Source organism: Rattus norvegicus, chromosome X (assembly GCF_021556685.1).
Source record: "Rattus norvegicus strain SHRSP/BbbUtx chromosome X, alternate assembly SHRSP_T2T, whole genome shotgun sequence".
NCBI lineage: Eukaryota > Metazoa > Chordata > Mammalia > Rodentia > Muridae > Rattus > Rattus norvegicus.
The window spans coordinates 17,531,107-17,545,926 of record NC_141554.1 but is presented as its reverse complement, the minus strand read 5'-3'; positions in this window follow the sequence as shown (position 1 = coordinate 17,545,926).

The following is a 14,820-nucleotide window of genomic DNA, read 5'->3' as shown; positions in this document are numbered from 1 at the left end:
CCCAGTTTATGTGATGCTGGAGCTAGAAGTTGGGCCTTATATGTTAAGCAAGCAGTCTCTACATCCCTAGTCCCTCCAGGCACATTCGCTATCCCATCCCTGCCACTATTCACCCTGCCACCAATCCTCTGGAGTGACCAGGTATGGGCTGGGACTGGGCTGTAAAAGGCTATAACTTCTGGAACAACTTTATATCAGGCTCCCATTCTTAACTGGTCAGATTGTGTTTGGAAACTGCTATTGTGGTCTGGCGTGAGTTGAGCCTCTCAAGTGTGTAGTATAAGTAGAACACAACACCACTAATATTAATAAAAAAATCCTCTCCCCAATTGTTTTTAATCACTAATAATCTGGAAGTCACTGAGTTACCTCCCCGCCCCCAGACACACATATACTGTCATGCATTTGGTCATCTTCTTCACATATTGTGCTTCTAAATGGCTTTAGGCCAAAGGACTTGGCCAAGTTTGTATAGCAAGAGTGACCAGGAGAAGATGTCTTAGACTGGACTTTCCCAAAAGAGAACCCCAAAAGGATTTTTTATTATTATTATTATTATTATTATTATTATTATTATTATAAAGTGGGGCAGTGTGATGATTTGTGTTGACAGGAGCTAGACTCATCTAAAGGTAAAGCATTCAGCTATACCTGTAAGGAATTATCTAGGTTAGCTAAGCCTCTGGGCATTCTGGGAGTGGGGTATCTTGGCCAGGTTAATTAAGGCAAGAAGACTTAACCCTGTGGATCACATCATTCTCTTGATTGGTCTGAATGAAAGGGTGGGAAGCAAGCAGAGTACCAGCAAGCATATTTCACATTCTGCTACTCGATTGTAAATACAAAGTGACTAGTGACTCCAAGCCCCTGCCGCCTTGATTTCCACAGCCTGATGGACTATCCCCATGAACTGTGAGCCAAAATAAACCCTTCCCCGCTTAAGCGGCTTTTGTCAGCGTGTTTCACAGTAACAGGAAACTAAGAAAGGTAGTGTGTAAGGAAAGGAAGCAGCAGGTAGATGAGCATCATCAGGCAAATCACCAGAGTGAGACCCTGTGTCTCACTGAGACCTCTTAAAAAGACACCTCAGCATTATCACAGGTGAGGTATGGGAAGCTGAAATAGCTCTCCTCTGTCATTACCTGAAAGATGATCCATGTATGTTGGCTGCAAGCCCTAGGGGTGGGGTTTTCAGGCACTCAGAGAAAGTTCTGGATTGGTAAAGGTCACAGGAATTGAGCTAGAGTGGGCACAGTGGCACATTCCTGTAATATCAGCATGTAGGAGGCAGGATTATGAAATCAAGGACAGCCTTGAGTAAGCCCAGAGTAAGACTCTCTTTAAAATTTAAAAAATAAATTTAGTGTACAAATCTTTGTAGCACTGTCACTACCTAATGCTAAAACATTTAACACCCACTTGCCCCCCAAGCTCCCAGTGACTGTCTCTAATAGATTGCCTTCTAGACTCTTTGGACTGCTTTCTTTCATGTAGATAGGGTGTGTGTCCCCATGTCTACAGATGTGGAGTTCAAAAGTTGACACTAGGTGTTCTTCTCTATTCCTCTCTACCTTAGTTGTGAGACAGAGTCTCTCACTGAATCTGGAGCTGGTTGTTTAGGCTAAGTTCGCTGGCCAATAAACCCCCTGTATCCCTATTTCTACTTCCCCCAGCTCTGGGGTTCCAGATGCTAACTAGCCACAGGTCCAGTTTTTGCATGAGCACTGGCGGTCCCAGCTTAGGTCATAATGTAGGCTTAGATTTTTCAAAATCTACTTTAAGGGTTCTTAAATGCTTTAACCTCCCTTCTAGCCCATCACCTACCAGAGGTAATGGAAAGGAAAGGTTAATAGAGCAAAGGAGGATGTGTTTAGAAATAATTCTTTGGGGCAATTCCAAAGATATCTTCATTGTAAGGGTAGCAGCAGTTCAGTTCACACAAATCAGCAGTGGTAGCTCAATCCACTAGCAAACACCATTCACAAATCAGCAACGGCAGTTTGATCCAGAAGAAACCATGAGGCTCTGTCAATCGGCCATAGTCCTCAGAAGCAGCAAGAAGCCACTGGAATATTACAAGAAAATCTTTGTTGCACTTCTCTTTACAAAGTCACAACAAATGATGAATATGAATATGATGATGATGATGATGATGATGATGATGATGATGATGAGTGAAGAGTGGCAAGGTAAACCAATGTCACAGGGTCATCAGTGAAGACCAGAGTCCGCAAAGCCCAATGAAGACCAGCAAAGAGTGGCAAGGCAAACCAATGCTGCAGCCTCAGTCAATATCTGTTGGATTATACTTACACTGTTTCCAAACATCATCTGTCATCTCAAGTGTCTGCTCTAGCAAAAACATCCCATGTCCCTTTTCCCAGGCAGCTTCCAGAAAAACACCTTGTGTCTGTTCTCAGCAAAACATCCTCTCATAAGAGTTTCCAGAAAAACATCACATGACACAACTGAGTCTCCAAAGAAACCAGAAATTTCTACTTCATTCTCATGTTTGCACAACAAATGCTTTTACTAGCTAAGCCATCTCCCCAGCCCCTAATATAGGGTTTATAAAGTTCATCCACATAGAACAAATTAGTCATTCCTTTTTGTGGTTGAACAATATTCCGTTGTATGGACATGTCATAGTATTTAAGCACTGATGGATATTTACATAAAGTTTTTAAGATTTACTTTTATTATTTTTAATTACATGTACACGTGGGGAGTTGCATATGAGTGCAGGGCTCTGGAAGGCCAAGCCTAGTATCCCCAGTAACTGGAGTCACAGACAGTTGTGTGTCGGGTATTAAACTTGGGTCCTCTGGAAAAGCAGACAGTGCTCTTAACTGCTGAGGCATGTGCAAGTTTTTGTGTGGACTTGGCTATATACCTGAACAGCATGGTGAGTCTGTATTTACCTTTTTGAAGAACCAAAAACCTGTATTCTATATTCTATATTTATGCCTTCTTAGACTTCCACCAAGAATTAGGAGGACTGGAATTTCTCCATACCCTCATTCCATTCCCCTTTCTTATTTTCTTTCCTCCCTCCCTTGTGTTCCTTTTTTCTTCCATGCTTTCTTTCCTCCATTCCTCTGCTTGCTTCTTTTCTTTCTTCCCCTCCCTCTTTCTCTCCCTCCTACCTCCCTCTTCCTTTTTTGGACCCTCTGTGCATGAAACCAGATCTCATTGTGGGTTTTGGTTTTTGTTTGCTTGTTTAGTGACTTTTTTAATGTTGTTACTTGGTGGGGTTTGTGTGTGGTTTGTTGTCATTGTGTTTTTGTTTTGGGGAGACAGAGTCTCACTATGTAGTCATATCTGGCCTGAAACTTGCTCCATAGACCTCAAACTCACAAACTTTCTCTCTCTCTCTCTCTCTCTCTCTCTCTCTCTCTCTCTCTCTCTCTCTCTCTCTCTCTCTCTCTCTCCCCCAACAGGTGGCACATTTATTTTCTTGATGATGTTTGGGGTTTGTCCTTCTCATGTAGCCTGGGCTGGCTTTGAATTCCTGATCCTCCTGCCTCTACCTTCCAAGAGTTGGGATTGCAGGTGTGTACCACCATGCCCAGCTATTGCAGCACTTTTTAAATAATCATAAACTCCACACACATTTGTTCTTACTGTGCTGTCTCAAATGCCGGATATCTTTAGAGTAGTTTTAGTAACTTTACATAAAATTATATTTTTAATTTTATATTTGCTTAATATAAAGAATAACATTAAGATGCTATGTTCTTTTTATGGATTATCTTTGTATGCTTCCTTTTATCAAAATTTTCTTATCAATAAAGATGGGCTCTTTCATAAAATAACAACAATATTTTTTGTATATAAGCTGGCGTCTTTTTAATTTGGGAACCATGGTTTAATTTAGGAAGTTTGGAGGGGTTTGTTTTTAATTCTTCCTTTGTTTAAGCATTTATTATCTGTACAGTTAACTTTTATTTTCTATATTCTTTTTTTGGTTTTTTGTTTTGTTTTGTTTTTTGTTTTCTGAGACAAGGTTTCTCTGTGTAGCATCCTTGGCTGTCCTGTAACTCACTCTGTAGACCAGACTGGCATCCTCCTGCCTCTGCCTCTAGAGGGCTGGATTTAAGACAAGTGCCACCAATGCCCAGCTATTTTCTATTTTCTGATTTCTTCCACCACATCAAAACTTAAAATGTCTTTCCAGAAGGAGGGTGGGAGACGGAACATGGATTTAAGATGTGATTCTTCAGGAAAGAACAGTCCCTTTACCAAATCAAAACATTTCTCCAGCGGGTCCCCTATGTTGATTTCTTCCTGCCCTGGAGGTCTTCCTGGAAAGGGAGGAGGAGGCCCATTTAGTGTGTTCATAAAGAACATGGGCTCTGGGGCCAAACTACACTTTACAACCCAGCCCTGACACCATCACCATGTGGGCAAGTTGTTTAATTCTCTGTGCCTCAGTTTCCTCGTTGGCTGGAGAAAAGTATGGAGACTCACCAATGTTAACATGAAAAAGCAGTAGCAGTAGACTAGAAACCCATCCACCACAGAACTGAGATGAGAAAATCTCTAGCTCTCCAAGTGTGGGAAAAGACAAGTACCTACATAAACAACCTACATAAAAAAGGTCATGATGTTCAGGGTCTAAGAGCTTTTAAGCCTTGTACTTTGCCCAGCTTTAGTCAACTTCACTCTTAGAAGTGATGTTCTTTTTCTTCCTCAACTACTTCTATCACTATTTCTTTTGTCCCTGGTCCAAATATTTGTTGTTATTGTTGTTACTATTATTTTCTGTGTATGTGTGCATATTTGTGTACATGTGTGCACATGCAAGAGAGCACATGCTATGGCATATATGTAGAGGTAAAGGACAACTTTCTGGAGTTGCTTATTGATGTGTTTAGAAAAAGATAAGGAGAGGATATGTCCTAGGTCCCTGGTTCGATCCCAGGTTTGGGTACCAATGCTGTGTTTTATATAAGATACAAAGAAGGGGATTATGTTCTATGGAGGTCTGGGGAAAGGGGGTGCCTCAGTGAGCCCATGCTAAGGCATCTCTTCCCCCTGAGGGACCAGCCACGTGATGGTATAGTATAGAATAGTTTATTCAGGGCATGGGGGGGGGGGTTGAGAAGGTAGTGATGCAGAGAAAGAGAAATAAAAGAGTAGAAGAGGAGAGGAGTAGAGGCAGTCATGAGCATGTGGAGAGAAGGGGGAGGAGAATGGGGAGAGAGGGGACAAAATGGGAAGAGAGAGCAAGGGGAAGCAGGAGTAAGAGCAAGAGAATGAGGAGCAGGGCAAGCAGCCCCTTTTATAGTGTCAGGCCTAGCATACCTGGCTGTTGCCAGGTAACTGTGGGGTGGAGCATACCTGGCTGTTGCCAGGTAACTGTGAGGGTGGAACTTAGAATGCTAACATTAATCTTCTACTGTGTGGGTCCAAGGGATCCATCTCAAGCCATTAGGCTTATCAGCAAGTGCTTTTTTTTTTTTTAAGCTGGGGACCGAACCCAGGGCCTTGTGCTAGCAAGTGCTTTTTATTGGCCTCACCATCTCACTGGTCCCTAGTTCAGGTCTCTGTTCCTGGACAGAAAAACTCAGAAATATAAGCAAATGTCCTCTGGGCTCTGGTTTGCACCTGTAATAGGAATGGTCCCTGTTCAAGGTAGGATTGTTAAAAAATATTAAATGGCATCCCAGACATAAGTAAAGCTGTGGTAGTCGAGTACAAGGATGAGATGGGTGCCTTTTGGACTTTTTTGAGAAAGGCTAAATTGTACAGAGATTCTCATCCTGTGGCTTGCAGCCCCTTTGGGGTCACATAAGAGATATTTACATTGCAACTCATAACCGTAGCAAAATTACAGCTATGAAGTAGCAGTGAAAAGAATTGTATGGTGAGGGGTCACCACAACACGATGAACTGTGTTAAAAGGCCACAGCATTAGGAAGGTTGAGACCCACTGGGCTAAAAGATGACCTCATTCAGCCTGTAGGACCTGGTCCTCCAAACTTGGAAGAAAGCTGGACCTTTGATCATCTGCCAAGAGTTGCCACTGTGGTCTTTGTTTTCCCACACGCAGGGGGTGTAACTAGGGACCAAAACAGCCCCACTTGCTTTGTTTGTTGGTCACCACTGCCACTGAATGCTATGCTGTAATCCCCTTACCCTGCCACCCAAGTGGCTCACACCCAGGAATTTTAATTGACCTGGATTTAGAAATTTTGTTAACAATGAGTCATAGGAGAACAACAACAGTGGAGAGTGGATTTAAATACTCAAAACTGTTAGATGTGGCAGTCAAGTCCCCAGAAAGCTGCTCAGTGGGAGCCAAAGGGAAGGTGGTGTCTTCAGCTGAGCCACAATCTTCACACCCCAGAAAACAGAAAATGGCCATCCCTGCTTATCTCAGAACAAAGCAACGTCCCAATGCTTTATCTTAAAACGGACCCTCTCCTTTCCTAACCGTGCCCACCACCTGCCTACACCCTGCATCTGTGATGCCTTGGCTCCAGGTAGCCAGGCCTCAGTTTGGCCCCAGTTGTGTTAAGTCTAGTTGGCAGTCACCTTACGAGACTAGGAAGGCAGGCAGCATTGCCTCTGTTCTATAGGCAAAGCAGCTGAGGCCGCAAAAGGTGACTGTCTAGGCATTGGTGTGTTCACGTAGGACCTCCCCATTTTCAGCCTTCAACGGCTATTCCAACCCGTTAGCACAGCAGAATGCCCCTGCAGGAGCAGTTGCCACACCACGTTACTCCAGTTCTGGTTCGCTGGAGGCAACACCTAGTTTTTTAACCTGGTAATGAGGCTATGGTGACCACAAGTTTCATACTGAGAGCCACTGGCCAAAAACTTCTGCCCCGTATTACCCATTCCTGACTACTTCAGCAGCCCTGGCTGAACAGATTTGGGTCTTTTTTCCCAAAGAATCAGTCAATGGCAGTCTATCTGAAGGGAGAGAGGTGACAGCTTGCAACTGCAGGGTCAATCACATGAACGTGAGGGTCTTGGGCAAGACAGAGCTAGCCCAGGTTTAAGGTTTGAGCATGTGGGGTTAATTCAAAATCCCTTCTGGGAAGTCGGGTGTCTGGGGAAGGAGGAAGGTAGAGTGATTGCTTATCCACAGACCCATCAAGGTCTTGACTGTGTTAAAACCCAATCATTACTTCCAGGTAGTAATGTGTTTTAGGCAATGTCTTCTGCTTCTGCTCAGTAATGCATGAGTCTCAGAGCCGTGGCCAGAGAAATGGCGAGCCGTCGTATATTGAGCGAGTGATAATGGAATCCAGGAGGTGGAAATTACAAGTCGAAAAGTAAAATCGATGCCCTGACTGTGAAATGACTGAAGGCCTGGTGAGGAGCTGTGTGGATGTGGGTCCCCTGCTTGCTCCAAGAGGGCCTCTAAGACACTTGGCAGTTCAGAAGTTCCTTGTGGGCAGGGAGCATATTTTAATCATGGGTAATCATATGATGTCAGGCTGGAACAGGCCTTAGAGAGCTTCCAGCCTTGGAATGGCACATTGGTTTCATTTTGGTGCCAGCTCCAATCGGTTAGTGATGGCTGCTTGGAGCGCTGGACTGAGAAAGGTTCTGCATCTCTGGGCTCCCACCACCATCAATTAGCTGTGCTTACCACAGGCAGGGTGGCAGGGAGACAACACTCTGCTCTAATTAGCCAACCCTGATGCAGTTCCACCTGCCCTGCTGAACACGAGGCAAGAACTGGTTCACTGCCCATTGTCCCTGGCCATACCTTAGTGCGTTCCTGTCTTCTAACAGCCATCTTCTACTAAGCTAGGGGGTCCATAAAAGTATTCAAGGGTCTATGAACTTGACGGGGGTTGGTCAGAAAATGTGTCTTCAGTATAACTAACCTCTAACTGAAACCAAGCACTTCCTTCCATTTCATGCCGCAGTGTTTGGTCCCTCCTGTGACTATCACCAGCAGAAACCACAGCCATCCTCAGAGCACTTGGGAGTTACTATCTCTAAAGATTGCTGTTACCCCTCACTAGTGGGAAACAATGGTAGTTGTTAGATCTGCCACTAAATCCTGTTCTTTAATGAGTTAATGAAAAAAACACATCTATTACTGCCCCCACAAAATTGTTTTTTAATATTTGGATAACTACATTTCAATCCTCTGAATTGGCCTTCTCTGTAATCCTGTTTTGTGCATGGAAATACACCAGCCTGAGAAGGGATTCACAGGCCTCCTTGAGTGTTAAAGGGATGCACAGCCAACCAACCGTTAGAAGCGCAACTTCTCCCTCCCCAGGTATGTCAGGCTTTGCCCAGCACAAGCTTCAGGTAGATACGTAGATAAGGGCGTTAAGGGTGGCCTTTGGTACTTTGGATTCATTGCTGTGATTTGGTGGCAGCTGGCAGCTGAGACAGTGAGAATTGGCTGCTCTCCACTCTGAAGAAGCAGCTGACCTCAGGGGCTCCCTAGGCTCAGATGCCCAGACAGTGACAGCTTTGGCCCCATGCCAGGTCTCCCCGGTTTGGCCTTCCACAGCAGTGGTCAGCCTGGGTCACAAATATAACAGCAGTGCAATGTTTGGCCTGGGCCTTCTTTCTCCTATGGCAACCCAACTCTAGGCCTCTGTCCCCACCAGGACTATGAAAGGCTGCACATCCACAGGTTATCTTTGTTCCCAGCCCTGCAAGCTTAGTGCCCAATGTCAGCTCTAGCTGGAGACAAAGACAACCTGTGGGTGTTTTGATTTCATTTTCAAAACTGCATGGATTCTTCTGCTTCCAGATATGCAGATAGATGCAGGATTACAGGCTAATAGCCTAGACAGCATCTCCAAAAGTCACCTCTTCTCCCACCACTCACCCCCATCTGCACTTTCCAAACCAAGACACTGGCTGAGAGAGGGACTATGACCTTCTTCTCATGTGGGACAGACCCGGGTCTAGGATCCACAGCTCCAAACCATCAGACCAGTCCTTCCCCCAGTACTGTGCAGCTTCATAAATAATGAACCTTCTGTCTCAGAGTAAGGACTGGTAAAAAAGAAAAGTACAAGTACTCCTGGTTCAAAATCATCATCTTATGAAATGGAGAGACCACACTGCGGCTATCAATTTCCAGCAACCACTGCACACACTACTTTGATGCTCTATGACTCTCAGAGCCAGAAAGGCTATGATAGAATTCACTTAAAGACTCCAAGACATTCTGGAAATGGTCCTAGTAACAGTGCCAAAGGGTACTTTCCAGATGAAGCCTGCCCCACCTGAGGAATCTTCCCTACTGCCTTTGAAGTCAACAAGCCTGCCTGAGATACAAGGTCCTTCAGTTAGTCCTAATGGAATATGCAAAGGTGTATTTCTTGATCACTGCTCATTTTCGGCAGCCATTCTAAAAACAGCCTTCCTCAAGGTTTTTATCCAAACTTCAGGTTTCTTCCATCCCATAGAAATGGCACTACCAACTTCAATAGGTGACTTGCAAGGTCAAAATAGAATAGAAAGAGGAAATGGAGGAACCTGAAATGGGAGAAGTTATGGTTCAACATCACTTCTATCCCCTTTCCATAGGCTACAGCTATGTCACACGGCCCCAATCGAACTTCAAAGAATCCTGGGAAATGTAGTCTAGATAGAAACTCAATAGGATAAGCAGATGGCTGGGATGAAAACAGAATGTCCCTGCTATGGATTTCAATGCTACACTATTATCCTAGTAAAAATTCTCTGTGTTGAGCTGGGTGTGATGGCACATACCTATAATCCCAGCACTGAAGAGGCAGAGGCAGGTGGATCTCTGTGAGTTTGAGATCAACCTAGTCTATATATTGCGTTTCAGGTCAGCCAGGGAGACCCTGTCTTTTTAAAAAAACAAAACAAAACTTTTGGTCATGTGACAAACTAGTTTGTGTGACGTGGGAAAATGTTGGAAAGATAATTAAAAGGTTGCTGGGCAGCTCCAAAAAGCTAACAGGAAGTCACCTAAGCAGGTTTGGGAAGAGCAAGATAACTAATTTTCTTGGCTTGATTCATCCATTCCACAAATATTATTGAGCCCTACAGTAGCAGACCTCTTTCTGTGTTGCGTTTGTGTTGCTATCCCCAAATCCCTCTCAGAAACTACTGAAGAGAGCAAAAGGCTTCTTCTCCTAGTCCCCAGTTTCAGAAGTATAGTCCATGATGACAGGAAGGCATGACCAACTTTATTGTATTGGAAGTATATGGCTAAGGCTCCTTACATCACCATGGGAGACAAAAAACAAGAGAGTTAGCCTGGAACCAGAGCCCTCCCTCCAAATAGGAGTCACTGCAACTCACCACACTTCCTGAGCTAGGCACATCTGAGGAAAGGTTGCAGTGGGTACTTGTTACATGTCCTCTTGGTAACTGACCACTACCAAAGGTTGTGACTCCAACACTGGCAGACATGCATGTAATCCCAGCATTTGGGAGGCAGAGGTGGTCAGATAGCGAATTAGGCCAGTCTGAGCTATATAAAGAGGCTTTCTCTCAAAAGAACAATGAAACATTGATACTCAAGAAAAAAATGACAAACTTTTCTCTATGACCTACAAGACCTTCCCAAACTGACCCTGCCTACTAAGGAGACCCCATATCAACCTTCTCTACAAATGGTGCCCTCTGATCCTGCCACAGCAGCTTTCATTGCACTCTCCCAATGTAGCCTAATTCCAAGACTTTGACACTGCCTTGTGCATCCACCTGGCCACTTCTCCCTGTCCCGATCGAATTTATCTTGCCAGGTCTCTATTCAAAACCCCTTCCCAAGCAGGCTCAGAAATACTCACCTGTAATGCTAGCGACCTGGAAGGCTGAGGCAGGAAAAGCTTCAGTTTGAGGCTAGTGCGCCATCATAGTGAGACCCTGGCTTTAAAACAAAGGGGACAGAGGTGGGGAAAGATATGGTGAGATGGCTCAGAGGTTAAGAGCAGATGCTAAGGACCAGGATTCAGCTCCTAGCATCTACATGGTCGTTCTCAACAATCGGTAAGTCCACTTCCAGGGGATCCAATGCTCCATTCTGGCATCCTACATGCAGATGGTTCAGGGATATACATGCAGGCAAAACACTCATACACATGAAAAACCTTAAAATTGTTTAGCAAGGCCCTGTCTCTAAAAAAATAAACTAGAGATGTAACTCAATGGTAGAGCGACGTTAGTACGTGCAAGACAATGATCTCAGCTGACACATACAAGCCCTTCCCTAACCAACGTGCCTTAAAGAGCTCTACATATCTTTTCCACTGCTCGACTTGCCTGAGACACCCATCCATTGCTTTATTTACTATCTTCTGGCTTCCCACTTGAGTGGAGGGATACTGGGGACAGGGCTGCCTTCTTCAGCACTCAATCCTCATGCCTAAACCTGAGCTCAGAACATAGTATGTGCTCAAGAAATACTGGTCAGTGTTGGCCTTTAATCCCAGCACTCGGGAGGCAGGAGCAGGCGGATCTCTGCGAGTCTGAGGCCAGCCTGGTCTACAGAGTGAGTTCTAGGACAGCCTCGGCTGTTACACAGAGAAATTCTGCCTCTAAATACTCTGTTAGAAAGAAAGAAAAGAAAGGAAGGAAGGGAAGGAAGGAAGGAGGGAAGGAGGGAGGGAGGAAAGAGGGAGGAAAGAAAGGGAGGAAGGAAGGAAATACATACATACATACATACATACATACATACATACATACATACATACATACTGGTAAGAATGAATGGGTATGGCCACATCCACCAGCCTCATACACATGGCTGGAACTGAGAAGTACCTGGACAACTGGAACAGAACAGCTAGACCAACCAGTTCATGCCCCTCCCCATATCTCACCCCAGTTTCTACCATAAGTCCACATAAGTCCTTATAAAAGCCCCCAGACTAGAAACTTGATGGTACCCTGTTTCCTGGGACCCCTCCTGTTACATACTAGCTCTGTGCTCTTGTGTGCCTGCCCCTGTTGCCACCTACAAATCTATGATAAATAGACTGCTCTCCAAAACTCACCATCTGCGGTCTATGAATTTCATTCTTCAAATTCTCAAGACAAGAACCCAAAAGCCACGGGCTCAGGGTGTCTTGGGTAGCTGTGGAGTTTCCAGGACTCTAGAAAAGCCCCATTGTTCTCAGCGACACGCCAAAATTCCTGTATTGCACACACACTAAATTTTGTTTGTTTGCTTTTTGTTTGTTTGTTTTATTTTCAGAAAACAGTGTCATAAAGACAGTAGCCAGTCGTGGCTGGCCTAAAACTCACTGTGTAGACCAGACTGGCCTGTAACTCACAAAAATCCACTAACCTCGGAAATTGAAAAAGAAAAATCCACATATAAACTCTTTGTTTAGAGTTTAGGCATGCTAATGCTCTGAGGACCACATGGCACATGGGAGGCCTGAGCAATGAGAAGGGATTGCCTGGCTCTGTGTGGCTTTGGAGAAGCACAGGAGGTAGCTAGCCAGAAAGACTTACTTGGCCCAAGCCCTAGGAAGAATTTAACACTAACTTTACCCATAAGACCTTTGAAAGGACAAAGAATCAGGGTAGTGGCAAGAGTAGCTTATCCAGCACATTGGTTCTGTAGCTCCCAAGAACAGGACTCAGAAAATCTCTGACACTCCTCCACCCACCACCTCCACCCACACCAGTCGCTGTCACCCTTCCTAGATGGCCATCCCCAAGGTTTCACTTACAGATGCAAGGAAAACGGATGTAGCCCAACTTTCTCTCATTTCTGTTTGCCTCTATTGTGGGCATCCCTACCACTGTGGAGGTGGTCAGCTAAGAGCTGCATCTGCCAAGATCTCACAGGGGCGAGATGAGGAGATTTCAGTTGCTTCTGGTGTTTCAACCTCTTTTCTGATCTGGGAGGAGGAAGAAAGCCAACCCACGTGGGTGACTCAGAAAACAAGCCTAGATAAGAGCATATTGACAGGCTCAGCGAGCAGGCCCCTCATTCACACCGGCTTCAAAGACAAACACTTTCCGTTTGTCGATTTGTTTTAGGCCCTTGCCGAATCTGCAACTCTGTGGCCTTGACTCTAAAAATAAATCTCCTGCAGTAATGACTAGGCAAAGAGGAAGGCGTGCAGGGAAGGAAAAGAGGAGGCAGGCAAAGCGAAGACAGGCCAGGAGAGAAACCGAATACCAAAACAGGAAGAAGGGATGTGGGGAACTCGCCCCCGGCTGCTTCCTCCAGAGCAATAGCTAGGTGTATTGCAAAAGCCATCAGCAGGACCAGCTGTGACCCGCAGAGGCCTGCGGTTGATCAGAGCCCAACTTGGGAACAGGGTTGGGGAGGAGGGAGGGAGTGGGGACAGACAGTCCTAGTGAGCCATTTTGCCTTTAACCTGCTGCTACAAGCCTACCAACCAATAGCTCATTGACAACTGGGAGCCTATTAGAAATGCAGATTCGCCAGCCCCACCAGAGACCCTCAGAAGCACACCACGGGTAAGGATGAGCCTCAAGATCATTGGAGATGGAAAAGTCAGGCAGGGTCCCTGGGCGTCACTGAATGTAACCCAACTGAGGTGAAGTGGGCTCTTCACTTTCCTCACCCCAAACAAGTAGAAGTTGAGCCTTCCCCCTCCCTGGCCCCATGGGGAAGATGGTGCCTAGAACTTTGCTTACAACAAAGGAACAGCAAACACCTCAGAACCGTCTCTTGTTGATCACAGTCTGCACTCTTAGAATGTGCCTGTTTAGCACCTGGACCCAGGATCCTTAGGAGGTTTTTAGGTTCGTGTTCACTCAGCAGGGAAGTAACATGCCACTCCCAGGGGTCGTCTGAGACCTGATCTTAGCTTCCTCGTGGCTTCAGTCTGAAATGTTCCCTTGTCTCTACTTTGTGACTGTGGCTTTTGATTCACACCTTCATCCCTACATCCTGTCCTTCACTTGGGCCTGGCTGATGCACGAAACCCAGTCCTTACTGTTTTCATCAGTTCTCCAAAGAGACTATGCATCCTCCCTGTTGCTCTGTGGTTAGAAACTGTTATTTAGTATGGATTCTGGGTCCCTGGCTCTTGCTCAGGCTGGGCAGGTGAGCAGGCAAGCCATTGTTTAGATGCTGAGCAGGTGACAAATAGGTATGGCTGTTCTTCACTAGAATTCTAAATAGTGGCTGTCACTCTTCATTGACTATAAAATGTACAAATGTGAATGATAAGAAAGAACGTAACTGTGGCCCATCTTATCAAATTTATTTTAGCTGTGCTTTAAAATCAATTTAATTTGTAAATTATTCATGGCATGTAGCAACTTGCACATCCCAAACCCTAGGCTTTTAAAGATTGCCCTAACTTTTCCTAGACGTTTGTAGATTTTTTTTATCATTTTTTTATTACAAGAGTAATGCATATCTATTCTAGAAAATGTGGATACTACAGATAAGCAAAACTAATTATTTCATTATTATCACCTTTAATCCTATGACCAAGAAATAATCACTGGTAACATTTGGGTGTATATCCATCAGTCTTTTTTCATTCTCTACACACACATGTGAACGGCTCACTTGCTCTCTCCTTTTAAAGTCAATGCGTGCATGCTAGCTTGTCTCCATCAATGCTTTCCCCTTTGTACTGGAGCCCCACAGCCCCAGCCCCATCGTGTTCCAAGGCCAATTCCTATCAGCCCACCAGGACAAATTCTGAGCACTTCTTTCTACCTCTGCTGCATTTAGCAACTGTGGGTTGTTGGTGTTTGGGATCAGCCATGTTAGAAAATGTTCCCCACCAAGGTTTTGGCTTTCTTTTATTTTGCACCCCTCGCCCCAGACACTCAGGTGTTAGCATACCTCTGCATTGCATGTACGGATACCCAGGGCTGGCTTCGTGAGCAGGAAAACTGAGGGGTCAG